At 37.2% G+C, this 15973-nt stretch overlaps 1 protein-coding gene across 10 annotated transcripts in view; it reads right to left on the bottom strand.

The window, feature by feature from the left end:
* Positions 1-15973, bottom strand: part of camkk1a (calcium/calmodulin-dependent protein kinase kinase 1, alpha a) — a 96107-nt gene that overhangs the window by 61906 nt on the left and 18228 nt on the right. For 2 of the 10 annotated variants that reach the window (XM_079607536.1, XM_079607543.1), the window contains exon 1: positions 2309-2502. The exons of 5 other annotated variants lie outside the window; for them this stretch is intronic. The gene's annotated coding sequence lies outside the window, so the exon portion shown is untranslated. Of the gene's footprint in view, positions 1-1774; positions 1998-2087; positions 2145-2308; positions 2503-15973 lie in introns of those variants that run through there. 3 more of the 10 variants (XM_079607539.1, XM_079607537.1, XM_079607541.1) reach the window with 3 other exon arrangements.

The following is a 15973-nucleotide window of genomic DNA, read 5'->3' as shown; positions in this document are numbered from 1 at the left end:
AAGGAAAAATATTAACACACGAGGGAAATCATTGTTGTGTCCGTGAAGATGTGAAAAAGATCTATCTAGATAAAAAAATAAAAAAATCTAGATTAGGCTACACATTTAGGCTACTACCCAAATTATATGCCTGTTTAACCGAAGCTAATTTGGGTGGGTTTCTCCCATCATCCCCAATGTCACTTCTCTGTGTTTTACGGCCCTGACGAGAACGTCGGCCTCCTCGGCTGTGAATCGCTCCTGCGTGCGCCTGGCAAATCCGCCGTTATAATAGCAATCCGCCATGGAACAAGCGCGTCTGCTCTTAAAGGGAATGTGAGAGGACGCTCTGATTGGTTTATTTCACGTTACGCCCAAACCACACCTATGAATAATGAAGCTACTTCAGACCAACCCCTTTTAGATTTGCGTCGGGCGCAATAGTCATTTATCCGCCGGGAAAATAGCAACAGCGCCGGGATCCGCCCACAAAGTTACTTGCGCTTTGCACTTTGCCACTTGCGTTTCAGATCGTTAAAATAGGGCCCTATGTTTTAAAGATCAATTTTTAAAAACTGACAAGAAAATGAAGAGATGCGATGGGAAAATCATAGGAAGCGGTCTCAGCATCTACTTTATAATCAACAACAGCTTTATATGGCATCCATTAAGCCATTAAGAAGGATCCATTTCAAACCACACACACACACACACACACTAATGTGAGTGCAGTTCACATGGGGGCAGCAAGCAGGGGACATTCATTCTCCTCCCTACACATATTCTACTAACATGCAATCCTCCTCCTCTTTATCTGGAGCATCTCATCTTGCCTCCTTACTCTCATTTTAAATGCTTAATTTAAACTCAGAAAATCAGACAATCACAGATGATTTCAAATGGTTTTAAAGACATTAGACACTAAGAAAATCTGCCCAAAGTTTACAAAAGAGAACAATAGGATACAGCTAACAAACATAATTTCCGAAACTCTGCAGAATCGCTGACAAAAGGCAAAACGTAGCCTAATTCTCTCTTTACCAATAGTCACCTCTTTCTTGAATTACACACATCATCTCCATAAAGCACAAAATGAAAGCAAGTCAATTCGGTTTTGTCAGTAAAATTTGCATTGTCTTTAGAACAAAAGTGGCAGTAGAAACTTTTACATTGTTACATTTTGTTACAATTTCCACAAAAAAATTTAAGCAGTGCAACTGTTTTCAACTTTGACAATAAGAAATGTAAATCAGCATATTAGAATGATTTTTGATCATGTGACACTGCTGAAAATTTGTCAATAAGACAATAAATTATAGGAATAGAGGAATAAATTATGTTTTAAAATATATTATATTAAAATATAAAACCATTACTTTAAATTATTAAATATATTTAAAAAACATTACACATATTTCACAAGACTATGACCTTAAAAAGGCATTAAAAAAAGGTTTATATTATTTATTATAAAGCTTTTATTATGTAGAATTCTGTTTGATATAATTGTGACATACAAAAGTACTTTCTTAAACTATACAATATTCATATCTCAATATTTCTCAAATGTTCGGTGCAGGGTACATTAGTGAAACTAAAGCTGAAATTATTAAGCATGGTAAATTAAATGAAAGTGCCAGTTGAGGTCAGGGGTAAAATTGGATTACACACTTGGGAATCAATCAAGCTTGAGATATGGTTTCATTTACAACTAAAAGCCAAATAAGCGGAAAGGACACACAAAGACCACATCATTTTGCTCTATATAACCACATTATTTAATCTAGAAACTCACCAAAGCTCTGACACTTTCAACCAGTTGAACAGGGCAACTGTAGGGTAGGGCATTGCTACTCCTATCAAGAAACAGTTGATGTTCACATTGTCAAATCTCAAACTATTCTTCTATCCTGCGACATTTATATACAGAATCTCTGGAACGTTCAACACACCTTTTCATTTACATTCATATTTGCATTTAGCAGACACTTATCCAAAGCAACTTACAAGAGAGTGTCAGGTTTGAGTGTGTCAAGCTGTAATCTGGGTCACTTTAATTGAATAACGCAGATTATCTCAGTGAAGGTACTATAGCCACGGTCACTCACTCTATATCACTGCTGTCATCGAGAGAAGACGTACGAAACATCGTCCTTCCACAGACTCTAAAAAAGACGAGTCAGAGACATATTTAAGAAAAAAAAATAGCAGCAGGCACCTTTCCCTGCCAAATCCTGAACTGACCTCTATGTGCCCTACTAACCCCCAGCTAGTGAATTTGGGATTATCGGATGGAGAGAGGTAGAAGCGCCTCATTTCATTTACTCACATGGACCGAGGGCTTCCCGAGTGGTCGGCTGGTGGATGGAGGCATGATCCGTTCTATAGGGAGGGGACCCAGATGAAGAAGAACCCATTGTTCATGACATGGGACATCCAGGGTGTTCCCCTCCCTCCACTGCATAAGACGTTGCTAAGACCTCCAGTGCGTCCCTTTGTACAGGTCACCGCCTGTCTAGGAATAGGGCAACCAGTGTGGGTGGGGCAGAAGAGGAGGAGCTTCTGGTGTTTTCCCATTTCTCATATCCAAATAAAACTTGCAGACTTGCATAACTAGCTCACAGGATGTGCTCGAGTTAAAGCAAGCTGGGATCGGATCCATCTGGGGATATCCCAACTGAAAAAAGCTCCAGAAACAGTGAGGATGCATTAGAGAGAAAACACACAGCACTAAATTTAGCCGGTGGTAATAATCATCATTCATAAATGATGAATGGTGGAAATTCATGCTTGTCCGAGAGTCTGGACCTCACCCAACTCAAACTGTGTGCCTCTAAAAACAGCCCAACGAGGAGGTCGGTTCTTACACACACGGCTCTTCCTACCCCATTAAAAGTCCTTCAAGCTGCTTACATAACTTACTGAGACGCGAGACATTACCATGTTCTCTGTGGTCTGGCATTTAAAGAAACAATGAAAAAGTGAAATGTAGAAGATGCAACAATAACAGGGTCTTCTGCACATTCGTCCTCCTGTTAGTTTGGCTTCCTGTCTGCTCTATCGGATGCAAAAGGACATTTTAATGAGGAGACTTACTTTAACAAATCCACCAAGGATTTAGATGTCTCTAAGTTTGACAGTGTGGGCGAAGACGAGAGACCTGTGTTTGGACTGCTATCACTCAAGAACAGCTGAACCAGTAACACTTTACAATACAGTGAAATGTTCAATTTGCTAATATTAGTTAAATGCTGATTAGATAACACAAATTAATAAATGGACAAAAATTTCATTTGTACAGAATTTAATAATTTATGTTTATTTTGCTATTGTTCATAATTATTGGTTTGGTGCTGAAAAAATATTGCTTCTTAATATTTTTGTGGAAACCGTAAAAGATTTCTTTAGGATTATTGAAAAGTATTATTTGTTGTTAGTTTATGATACCTGCATTAACTTATCTGAATAAACTGAACCTTATTGTACAGTGTACAAACAATGAATGAATGATCAGTGAGATGGATTGTCCATAACTACATAAAATGTAAACAGTCCAGTTTTCCTTCATTGAAAATAACTAATATGGATGCAAAAAACTAGACTACATTTAACGAGATCTTGTAAAAAAAAAATGGTGTGCTTCTTTGAGCACATGTTGTGAAATTGACTATTGCCTGTGTAATTGTGTCACCCTTCATCTTGGCAAATCCAATTAAGAGCACTGGAAGCTTGAAAAGAGAGGAGCTGGAAAACAACCTGACATGGACTGACTGTGTGCGCAAAGAGAGAGAGTTTACAAGCTATGAGCACAGAGAAATGGCTTTGACTCCGATAAAAAAGGCCATTTATAATGGTTTTCTTAGTAGCAAAATCAGGGAGAAGAAATAATGTTGCTGATAATCAAATAAAACCCACTCAAAAGTAGTTCTGGGAATTCTGATTTAATTTAAACAAAATCTAGTCCAGATGATATACTGTAAAAACGCTACTATGCAAAAGCACAACAGAAAAGAGTGTAACTACTGTAGATAAAAGTGGTGTTCAACCCAATGAAGAATGAAACCAACAAAACAAACCGCAAACACAACATACAGTAAAAAGGATGAACCCTTCCGGCAAGTCCAGAAACGGCATTAAAGTAAAAGGGTAATATGTAAATTTAGTACAGTAACAGTAAAGTCTGAGCATCGGGTGGGATTCTGGCACTGTTTTCCGGCTTTTTACGCTGTTCTAACATCTTTATTTTGACAGTCAACTCATTTCATACCTTCAACTGTGAAACAATGATTTTGAGTCTCAAAATGTTCCCGTTGGTTGAATTGTTGATGATTCCCTCTCATGAAAGACATGACTGCAAGTTTACTAGATATGGATCAGATTTCTTTAATAATAAAAAATAAAAATAAAAATCTAATTTCAAAAGTCACATAGCATTGGCACGACATAAGGGTAAAAAAATCAAGAGATTGCTGACCGTGTGTCCAATCTCAGTCTCAATCTCAGCACCAAACCACTAATTATGAACAATAGCAAAATAAACAAACAATGACTAAACATGATGTGGATCATTTTAATCTGAATTTCACTCACAGTTGTGGCTCTTTGGATAGATGGTATGGCCTCTTTACATTAAATATGACAGAATTATGAGTACTATGAGGATTACAAAGATTTGTATGTGCTATGTAGATAACAATACTTGCAAAACATGATGCAACACTAACATCCTGTTTACATTTGACTTAGTTACTGTTTTGGGAAATAGCCCTTTTAATGACGCTGTATATTACTGTATCTCACCGGTAATAAATGAACAGGGCTGGGCTGTTTTATTGACTAGTTTCACAGGGCATAGCATGAGCTTTGGCTGTAAGACTATTGTATCTTGACATAAAAAGGCATTGCTTTGTCAATAATTAAGCCTAAACTCATAACATACTGTAATATAGTCTGTCCGAACAAGGACACTGTCTAGATTTTATCTAATGTCCTCTGTCTCTTCTCGCTGGACAGCAGTATAATGGTGAGATGACAGATCCCTGTGTAACACTATGTGTGGCGAAAGGTCATTATGCCAAAAGACAAACATGATGCTAGCCATATCAGGAGATACAAACACTTGACACTAAAAACAGCTCCACTGCAATACGGCTAAGCAGAAACATCTAGCAAGAGATTTAATTGCTTGGAAAACTGTAAAATGAAATATGAATGGATGCGCAGGAAAATGTTACATGCTCACTATGGGCTAAATGTTGTTTTTGTCGAACTAAAACTAGTAAAAGTCATTTTCAGTAACTGAAAAAAAAAATAAAAAAATAAATAAATAAAATAAACAATAAAACACAAAAACACGAATAAAAACCATATAACAATTACTATAACTTCAAAATTTAAATGAAAACTGAAATTTTTAAATATTTTTAAAGAATCCAATTCAAACTATTAATAAATACTAATAGTAATACCAAATGTTAATAGTAGCCAAAAGTTTTGGCATTGACATCAATTTTGTTTCGCAAAGTTTGCCGCTTTCGGATTTTAATTATTTGTTCACGTTTCTGTGGTATACTGGAAAACAATATTTAATAATATTTACAACATTTAGTGACCCTTCTTCATAACTGGATATCAGCTTCTAGGCCATATCCTGACTAATGGTGATCCATTTTTGCCTTATAAGGGCCCGCGCACTGATGGTGTGAGGACCCTATTGGAATTGCTCCGTTTATTATTATTAGTGCTTGGACTTTATCACAATTTGTGCTAGTCCACTTGTCTTCGGAGGATGGACCACGGGTTCGGGATTAAGATTCGGGGAGTTGCCGGGCCACAGATCAAACATTTAAATAGAATGATTTCACTTCATTATCACCATTGCCTTGTGACATGGTGCTCCATCAAGCTGGAAAATGCACAGGATCATCACCCAATTGCACCTGGGTCATTGGGAGAATTAACAGGAAGTTTTGATACCATTCATGGCGATGTTTTTTGGGCAGAATTGTGATGAAAAGCAACCCCACACATGGCTGGTCTCAGGATGCTTCACTGTTGGCACGAGACAGGACTCATGGTAGCGTTCACCTTTTCTTCTTTCCTTAGGAGGAGACATTCCTGGCGCTTGTTGGACACTGTGGGATGTCCTGAATCCAGTAAAAGGCTCTTTCAGGTGTGATATTCTTTGCAGCAATTTCCCTGCATGCAAAGCCATTTTGATGCAAAGCGATGATGGCTGTCTTTCTTTGGAGGTAACCATTGCTAACACAAGAACATAAAAGGAGAGACGTGCTTCCAATCATTGTATCAATCAACCTGCTCTTATAATCTAATCAGAATGATTTATTTGACTAATACTTGTTCACACTTTACTAGCTTATGATATGATTAGTGAAATTATGCTGGTCATTTTGTGCCAGGGCCAAAAACAATTATTTACAATGCATCATCTGATTACTCTGCACAATCAGAAGCAATGTGAATCAACAACACCACAAAAACTGTAGAAGCAAAATTTGCGAAACACAAAATTTGTCACTGACCATTCCTTTTCACCACAGTAGTATGTACAGTATAATAGTATAAATAATACAAAAATAACACTGGTGTCAGTCTGGATCTGGATTTCCATATGTCCAGTTAGTCTAATTTTCAATGCAAATGTATTAAGTAAACTTCCCTTTCACAAATCAAATTGCAATACAATTAGGTTGCAACTGTGTTGCATTCACTCACTTTCATGAATTTCACTAGGCAGTACAAAACATAATATAGAAAGAAAATTAAAGCTTCTGCCAAAACCGTTATCTCACGATAAGAAAACTATCCCAGCAAAGTGAGCATTGCTTCATGATAAAAGTGAATCCAGTCTTGTGTTCTCTCTGCATCCAGCAGTCTGCCAAAGCAGGCCAATCCATGCAGATGGGAAAAGCAATCTGTTTTAATGGTTCATTTCTAATCACCATATTAGAATAGTTTTAGCCAAGGCCTGGTTTACATATTGCCAACATTTGTCATGTTTTTCAAATGAGGTCTAGAACCTGAGTGAGCCGGTTTAATTAGACAACGTCGATATCTGCCATTCATTATCCTAGACCATTAAATTGACAAGCTCATTAAGGAGCAAATAAACTCATTAATTTTAAAGTTATCGGGATCTAAGAATATATTCACACAAATACTAACACATCACTTCATGACTCTTAAATCCATATTAATAGTTTACAGCATAACAGCATAATTGAGTGATTTGTTATACTTTACAATAATATTCAATTTGATAACAACAATAAATGCATTGGGTATGATGATGATGAACTAACAATTAACAATATATTATTTAAAAATCTAAAATTTAGGACTTGGCAGGTTTGGTTTGATTAAAACTAACCATGTCACGATTGCTCTGTTAGTGCGGTTCATTTGAACAAGTGTGATCGCTGCCATCTGAACCCTGGTGCGCACCTAACAAGTGGACCAAGGCCTCTGAAAAGGGAAGTCCGCTTCCAAACCAACTCTGGTGTGGTTCGACTGAACTATGAATGCAACATGGACCAAATACATCTAAACTAACCAATAACAGGACATGAAGTCAACAAGATGCGACCCTAAAAGGAACACAATGCTCAAGCATACCTGTTTTTTCTCTACATAGTGCAATTTTGACCATTAAAGTTTAGTGCAGGCACCGGAACCGCTGTCTTCTTGCAATTCACCTTTGGCTAAGCCCCGCCCCCCTTAGTTACTGTTGCTACGTCCGTCAACTTCATCTGGGCTCTGGTTTGGTATCAACATGGCTTATGCTGTGACAGCTCTTCCTACTGAAATTTTATCAAACTTTTATAAAGCAGCAAATAAAGTGTCCGATAGAAGTAGGCAAAATGGGCTGCAATATGCGTTCGAAGGCTATATTCAAGACATACGGTGAAACGCAAGCAGCAACAAGGCATCCAAATAGAGGCAAAAGCATAACGGTCACAGTCAAAAAATGAACCACAGGATATCCTAATCGAGACGGAGGCTGGGACTAACAATATCAAGGAGCAACACTGTTCATGCAAAGCTGGGTAGGTCTCTATTCATAATCGTTATTACAAAGCAAACGGACTATGCGAGTATAAAGTTGTATTTTTTAGCAGCGTGTGCTAGCGTATCAACAATTAGGGCAGAGAACCGAAATCATAACCTAAACCAGCATAAAACTGTCTAACTATAACTTCACAGTAAGGTTAAAAGCTAAATTGATCTTGTTGTTGTGTGCTTGTTGATCCTTGAGGGGTTCGCTGACTGTGAAGACGTCCACACAGTTTAATCCAAAGACGACACTTGTCAGGATTTGACTTCGGTTTTGGGATGGGGAAAAAACGGACACCCCCTCCAACCTCTCTGGGAAACACGTATCTGTGTTACAAATGCCCCAGGCACAACGTTTAACCATATTTTTGATAAAACTATGACGGTAATAGCCTGCCGAGACCAAACATATGAGACGCCTGTGTTAAAGTCAATGGAGCGCTGTGAAAAAGTGTCGGACCGCTGTGGGAGCTCGTTCTTGGCTGCGCTGTGATTGGTCAATCTACATTCTAGGGTGTGGCTTAGCCAAAGGTGAATTCCTGTAGCTGTTTTGACACCTTTACATATTTTCTAAACTCTTCGTGAGTTTTTGGCTGGTAAAAATACCACCGTATGTACGCACATGCAACAAGAGCATTTAGCCCAGTGCACAGCATTGTTTTGGATGTTCATTAAGTTCTGTCACAAAATATACATGTTTTTTGTTTTGTATCTTTAGGGTCGGTATTAATTATTAATAAATTACAGTGTGGATGCTAAAATGTATAAAAATAAATTTTGTCCGGACCAAAATAACCAAGAGAACCTAACTACAAGTGTGAACACACCCTTAAACTAGTCAATAGCATGGTCACCTTGTGTAATTCTACAGCAAGCGAGGGATCCACAAAACCATTCGCGGATGATGCAACTAATGTAATATTCTATCATCCGTTGGATTTTCTAACCATCCTTGAGCAACTCACTGATACTGATAACTCAGAATATAAAATGAGTGGGAATTGGTTTCTCTCTACTCTTCTAACTAGGCTATCCTTGTCTCCCTGTAGACGCATCTGAAGGCCGTCACTGATGGCTTTCAAGCCATTTCCAATTTGAGTGAGATAAAGGGTATTTGATCCTTTCCATTTTCTTCTAACACTCAAGTGGGTTGGAGTCATCGTCTAAGTATTCCCACAGTGACCACCTCAACACTTCATAGACTATCAGGGCAATGCTTCACAGCCATGCAGGTTAAGACATTTATAAAGCATGAGCAAAACATTTTTTTTTTTACAAATCTTCTATGTTTCATAGTTTGTAACAATTAATTTGGTTTCTAGCTGCATTAATTACACATCCTGCCAGATCATATGCATACATCTTAAAACATAAGTTGTGTTGCTCAATAATCAGTTTAAAATGGCAAAAATTTTAATGAATTCTAAATCATTAGTGTTTCAAATTTAAAATATATTCTACCGTGGCATGCAGTGGTGTTCTAAAATGAGGAGGCAAAGTCTTCGGGTTTTTTAATGTGTGTTATGCATTACACTTAGGCCGCGTGTCCACCAAAGCGTTTTTACCCAGCTGAAAACACCTAGCTCTGAGAGCTTGAGAGCGTTTTGGCAGCACAGAGTTATTTCAGTTGAGACGCTTTGCTTGTTGTTATGATACGAAATATCTGCACAAGTGTTACATTGTACAAGCAGAAAGTGACAGTTGATCGGTGTGGTATTTGCCCCACCTCTCCTCCACTGTGTATTTGGACGGCAGGGTAAAAAGTGACAGTGATGAGCGCTGCATTTTACCCAAAATTTAACATTCTTCAACTCTCGGCGACCAGTTAAAAAAACGAGGTGCTCCCATGGAAAACAATTGGAAAAATATGCTAGCCATAAAAAAAACAAAAAAAACAAAAAAAAAACACTTTGGTGGACATAAGGTTGTAACAATCTAAAAAATAAATTTTATTTGAGAACTGATTTTTAGCTATTATTTTTAATAGTCAACTTATCAGTTATCAAGCTCTGTAAACACCGGTCAAAGACACGAAGATGTATAGCCTACCTTTAATTTCACCAAGCTGATTGCTCACTAAAACCCTCCACAGTCTTCATATTTTCAGGCCATCTCAAGTTTGATTTTGATGTGATCGCAGTAATATCCAAGTGGCTGAGTTGTTTACTTTTTAAATTAGTTTTCCCATTAACGCCATCATTTTGTTCATTCAGACTGATTCACATACGCGCACGAAAACAAGAGGATGGAATTTATCACACAAACCAATCATATCCAATCATAACCAATCATATCCAATCATAGCGCGATGGAGGCATTACCTCCTCTCACGTTACGTTCCCCCATTAATCCTCAATAACCCCTCACTAAACCCAGCGCACACTTTATGGGGTATGGTAAAAGTCGAGGCAAGAGAGACATGGAGTCCCAATGTAACTTTACCTGCGGGTGTCGCTGTTGGACATTTAGTAATATTGGTGTTTTATTTTTGCAATATGGATCATTTTCTCATCCAATTTTTTTCACCGCCTCCCTTATAAGGAAACGCTTCTGAATTAGGTCAAATTGTTTAAAATTTGCAAAAATCACTTTTGAATCGATTTACTGCTAACCCAAAGATGTACAGTCATACTTTTTTAATGCCAAAAATGCTCCTTCCCTTTCTAAAATGATATTTTTCCATCGGTCAATGAGCTAAAGGGTGAAGAAAAACACCTGTGCATTCTTAGCTAAGACACCCTGTCATCACATCTATGCTACCTATGTCAAAGTTTAGCAGCTTTCCTCACTGCAAAGGTTTGCTCAAAGCTTCCCTCAAAAAGTGTTTACGAGCTCCTGCCATCTGTTGAGGAAAGAATTAGTCTCCAGATTGAGGGCTTTGGGGGTTGTTTATTTCCAAACCATGTACTCTAGAGATGTGATTAATTGGTTGGTGAAAACATCTCCCTCTCCATAACTCCTGCGGTGAAGCCTGGCCTGTGTACACACGGTGAGACGACCAAGGCAATTTAAGTAGATTTAATCGGAAGTCTAATAGGAAAGCCACTGAACACTGACCGCTCTAATAGTTTTGAGTACAGAGCACTAAAGTAATGAAGTTTCGCAGTTTCTGGCCATCTCATTTAGCAGCGAGAAGCAGCTCCCATAGAGAGGCTTGAGTTTCCTCTCTTACCTCTACTTTCTGACACAAAATACTCAAGAACCAGAGTGAAGCCTTTTAGATTATCAAAGAGAAAAGGTCAAGCTAAATAAAAACTTCACGTGCAGCAAGAAGGATAGAAAATTATCTGCAGTTCAAAATTGTTTATACAGTAGGGTTTAAAAGTCTTAGACCACAAAAAAAAAAACGTTACATATATTATTATCAGCACAACAATTAGAGTGAATGTTGAATTTATTTATTATTTTCAAATCAAATGTCTAATTTCTAAAATTATTATTTTACATATTTCCATTTTATAATGCGTTTAATTTTTTCTAGGTTAAAATTTTGAGATTTTGAACACAAGACAGTCAATGTGGTCGTATGACAACACGACTAAAAAGAAATAAGATACAGGGCTTTATGGACCGGAGATGATCTAATGCCAGATTTTCACGCTGAGCAATAAGAATGGGACATGGGCATGAGCCATCTGCTCCTTCCGTTGCTTCACCGGTCACTGAAAAGACCCACAACAAAACAACAGTCCCACAATCTGTAGATCACTGTCTCCATCAGCAAATCAATCGTGTCTGTGCAGAGAAACATGAAACCTATGATTCAATCAGTCTACAGGAGGCTCCTGCTGTTAAAAGTACACCTGCAAATGTGTGTATGACTCTAAATTTATTTCAAAAACTAAGAATTAGGATTGTTATGTAATGATGTCTTAAGAATTATGCATTAAACACTATCGCTCAAAAGTCTTGAATAGGTAAAAACTTTGTGTTCTGTTCCTGTTTTGCATTAGTTCCTAGTTAGTTTCCCTGGCTGTTCATTAGTTTTCACCACACACACCTGTTTCTGTTCACCTGGATTACGCTCCCCATATTTTTCATTACAGTATGTTCCTTTGTCCGGTATTGGCAGTGTTTAAGGTGGTTGTGTTCACATTTATCTCTTGAGTATTCTTTGTGGATTCAGTTTAAGAGATGTTATAGTTCCCTATTCCTTTCGTCATGCGCTTTATTTGTGACTCTTGAGTCTTACTGCAGGTTACATTATGGTGACAAGTGAGTCCCTGCATCTGAATATGCCTGCCCTATATTCATAGTAGGCAGAAAACAGTACAATATGTGAGTGGAGTTGTATGTCCGAGTACATAAAGCGCGAAAAGTACCCAGATGACCTAACTTCCAGTGAGATTTTTTTTAAGAGAAACATAGAAACAGGTTAATATGTGAAATATACAAACATGAATTTAAAAAACTAATTTGCTTCATTGACATTCCCTGAAAGTTTGAAATACTATTGATTTGAATTTTTAACATTGCTTTTACATATTAAAAGTCTGATCTGGCTTATTACTGACTATTACTGCAACTGAATGGAATAAACCTCATTAGCATACTGAATGTCTTCACCATATCCTATCCTTCCTCCCTCTCTTTTTCTCTCTTGCATGCATAATGGGGATAAATATTTGGGGGAATCCTCAGGCTGAGGGATCAGTATTTGCAATGTGTTATATTCTGAGTGTTTCCACAGACCTCTGATGCTCTCTCTCTCTCTCTCTAAAGGAAGCTCAGAAGAGCCTGGAGACAGTGACTAGTGGGGCGCATGGCTGATAGCAGGGTTCTTAACTCCACACACACAGACAAAAATACACTGCCACTGAGCTCACATGAAACCATCTTCTGGCTTGCATCACAGAGAATCTGAAACAAACCTGCTTATTGTTTTGATACACTGCTTTTGCACTACAACATGCTTAATCTCTCTCCCTCTAATAACTGCATTAATAACTGCTATCAATGGCTCAAGCCTCCGTTACAGGTCTAAAATTATGTTGTGGAATTTACACCAGAGCGCAGGACTACTTTCTTATGCATCTGCACGCCTCCGATGCCAATTCCAAAACAACGTGTATTACCACCTTGGGTGTGTATTATTTTCTAATAATCTAACTGACTATTATTTACGTGATGCATAAATTAAGCATTTAGAGTTTTTTTCTTCTTCTTCACTTCTAATCCCTAAGCATCCTTTAAGCAGCGGTCACACCAGTATTTGAGCACGCAACATTTCTTTTGGACACTTCAACGGTCATGTTATATGGCATTTTAAGACAAACTCAACATATAACAAACAGAATAAATCAACTTAGGTTCACTTTCTTGTAATGCAGCAAAGTTTGTGTTCTTTTAATTCAGCTGTTAAGTCATGATGTATAGTTCTGTTGTTCACATGTCTTCATGTGATATGAAATTCCAGGTCACTCGCAACTTTGGATCACAGCTAAATTCGCTTGAGCTTGTGTTTGGTCTCCTGCATTCGCATACGTATGAGTGGAAGTCAACAGAACAAAAAGTGAAGTGTGACAGGACAATTTCTATCCAAAACAAGCAATATAGATAGATAAAACCTTGTGAATCATCCCCCAATGCTTTTAAAATCTGGTAAATTAAGTAGTATTTTGTTAGCACAGCCTCTGATGCATTATGTGCCATTTTCAATTTTGCACAGGTGGAGATAAATACAATGCAGCTAAAGAACATTCAGATGTTATCCGGACATGGAATGCATGTTACAGGTATAAAGGAGCCATAGACAGACAATGTGATTGTGCCCTTTGACACACACAGCAGGAGGTAGGAAGCAACACAAACTGTATATCTGTGGCCTTTTCAAGGGCATGAGATACAATCTCACCGCTAACTGAGAAGCACCAGGTTAAAAAAGCTCTGGCTCTGCCGTGCAGGATTACAGACTGATTTTACATGAATGCTTGGGGAGGTTTACATATCCTTTGCATTGCACAATCAAGATAGAAACATAACTGGCAATAGGTGGGGAAAAAAACTAATTTAAGAAAGCAGAAATGTTTAGCATATCTTTCAATCTTTCCAAAGAATATACAAACAAGCCTTATTTGAAAGCAAAATACAGGAAAGTCATGGGCAATTAGACACAGGCAGGCACAAACACACACGCTGCAGTTGATGAGACCTGTCCTAGATGACTGCTTTATTCTCATGTGTATACTGGGGAAACACACACAAGCATCACTAAACCAAATACAGAGGAAGACGTGTCAACAAACCATTGGGTTTCAGGAAGCCCTTATTCCACAGAAGAGCCTGTTCACACTGTTTTGACAGTATAAGGACTGACTAAAAACAGGAAATCGTCCCAACTGTTTTATATTAATCTATATTATATACACATATATATATGCATATAAGACTTCAGATGCAAAAGCCTCTAAGTGCCATCTGAAACTTTCTTCTAGAATGATCATTTTTATCAAGCTTGTATGTTTATGTTCAGTTATTTTACTTTAATGGCAATTAAAATGACCTATTAATTGTCAATAAAGTGAAATTACTAATCTTAAATATACGAGCTTGATAAAAATGCTAATTTTAGAAGAAAATTTCAGATGACACTTAGCCTTTTGCATCTGAAGTCATATATATATATATATATATATATATATATATATATATATATATATATATATATATATATATATATATATATATATATATATATATATATAATTCTCGTTGCTTGGTTGTTTCATGCAAATAATTATTGTCATGTTATGGCTGATAACAAAAATCTATACTACTAATACTATATCTGAAACGGTTTACTGCACACATTTCATTGTGACATTAATCAACAGTAACAGCTCTTAAAAGGAATACTGCTCATCTTAATGGGTCAAATCTTTGCCATAATATATTTTGTTATTCCTTTAAAGTAGTGCTATATGATGGTTACAGTTATCTAAATCTTAAAAAGGGTCAAAACATTTAAATATCAAATACCAGGCAATAGAAAAGATATAGAACCTGACATAACAGGATGGATAACAAAAATAATGGTTCATTCATTAAATATAGCTGTTTTGTACTGCATTGTATTGTTTTGTTTTTTTTGCACCACTATAAATGACCAATCAAAAGTCAGACTTGAAATTACGCATTTTATAATCCTAAAAAGGCATTCCATTATGTAAGTTCTACATTGTCAGGACATTTAGTTGTACAAAAGGAAATTATGATGTACATTTTTCAAATACAATGTCAGAAACCCACGCATAAATCCTGGTCTTACTGAACACTCAGTGGAATTACTGGGGATAAGAGGGACGTGTATGACTGAGGCATGTCATATACTGTAGGCTGCGTCACAGGAGTTCTGATGCAGATCCCCGTATGACAAAAGACCCCTGTCTTTATCTCAAGACAGAGAGATCACAAAGCCTGAGCTATAGAATTAAGTCAAGGATTACAAAGGATGCATGATGTGGAGTCTGTAAGCAGACTAATTCACCTCACAAATGCACAGTAATCTCAGCTTTCATCAAAAGATGACATGGCAGGAATAAGAGACTTATGCTTCAGTACGTGCGCAATCACACAATTCTTGTTTATACAAAATACCAGGGTGGTGATTGCTAGCTTTGTTCTAGTTCACTGCTGATCAGAATCAAATCTTGCTAGAAATAATGTGCAGAGCTGGAATCTAAACAGCAAAACAAATGGCTATCACAAGCATGCTGAACATTAAAATTTGATTAAGTCAAACAGGCGTCCTGTTGCATTATGCAGGATCTGAATCCATTTCATATGGGTCTATATTAAATCGTAATAGGATAATGGTAACACTTTACAATAAAGTTCAATTTGTTAACATTAGTTAATTCATTAGGTATCAAATACAATGAGCAGCAATTGTTTACAGAAACTATTACTCCAGGTTATCGTT

The sequence above is a fragment of the Phoxinus phoxinus genome (assembly GCF_949152265.1).
Source record: "Phoxinus phoxinus genome assembly, chromosome: 3".
In the NCBI taxonomy this organism is placed as follows: Eukaryota; Metazoa; Chordata; class Actinopteri; order Cypriniformes; family Leuciscidae; genus Phoxinus; species Phoxinus phoxinus.
The sequence above is the reverse complement of the archived record's forward strand: the minus strand, read 5'-3'. Positions and strand labels throughout refer to the sequence as shown.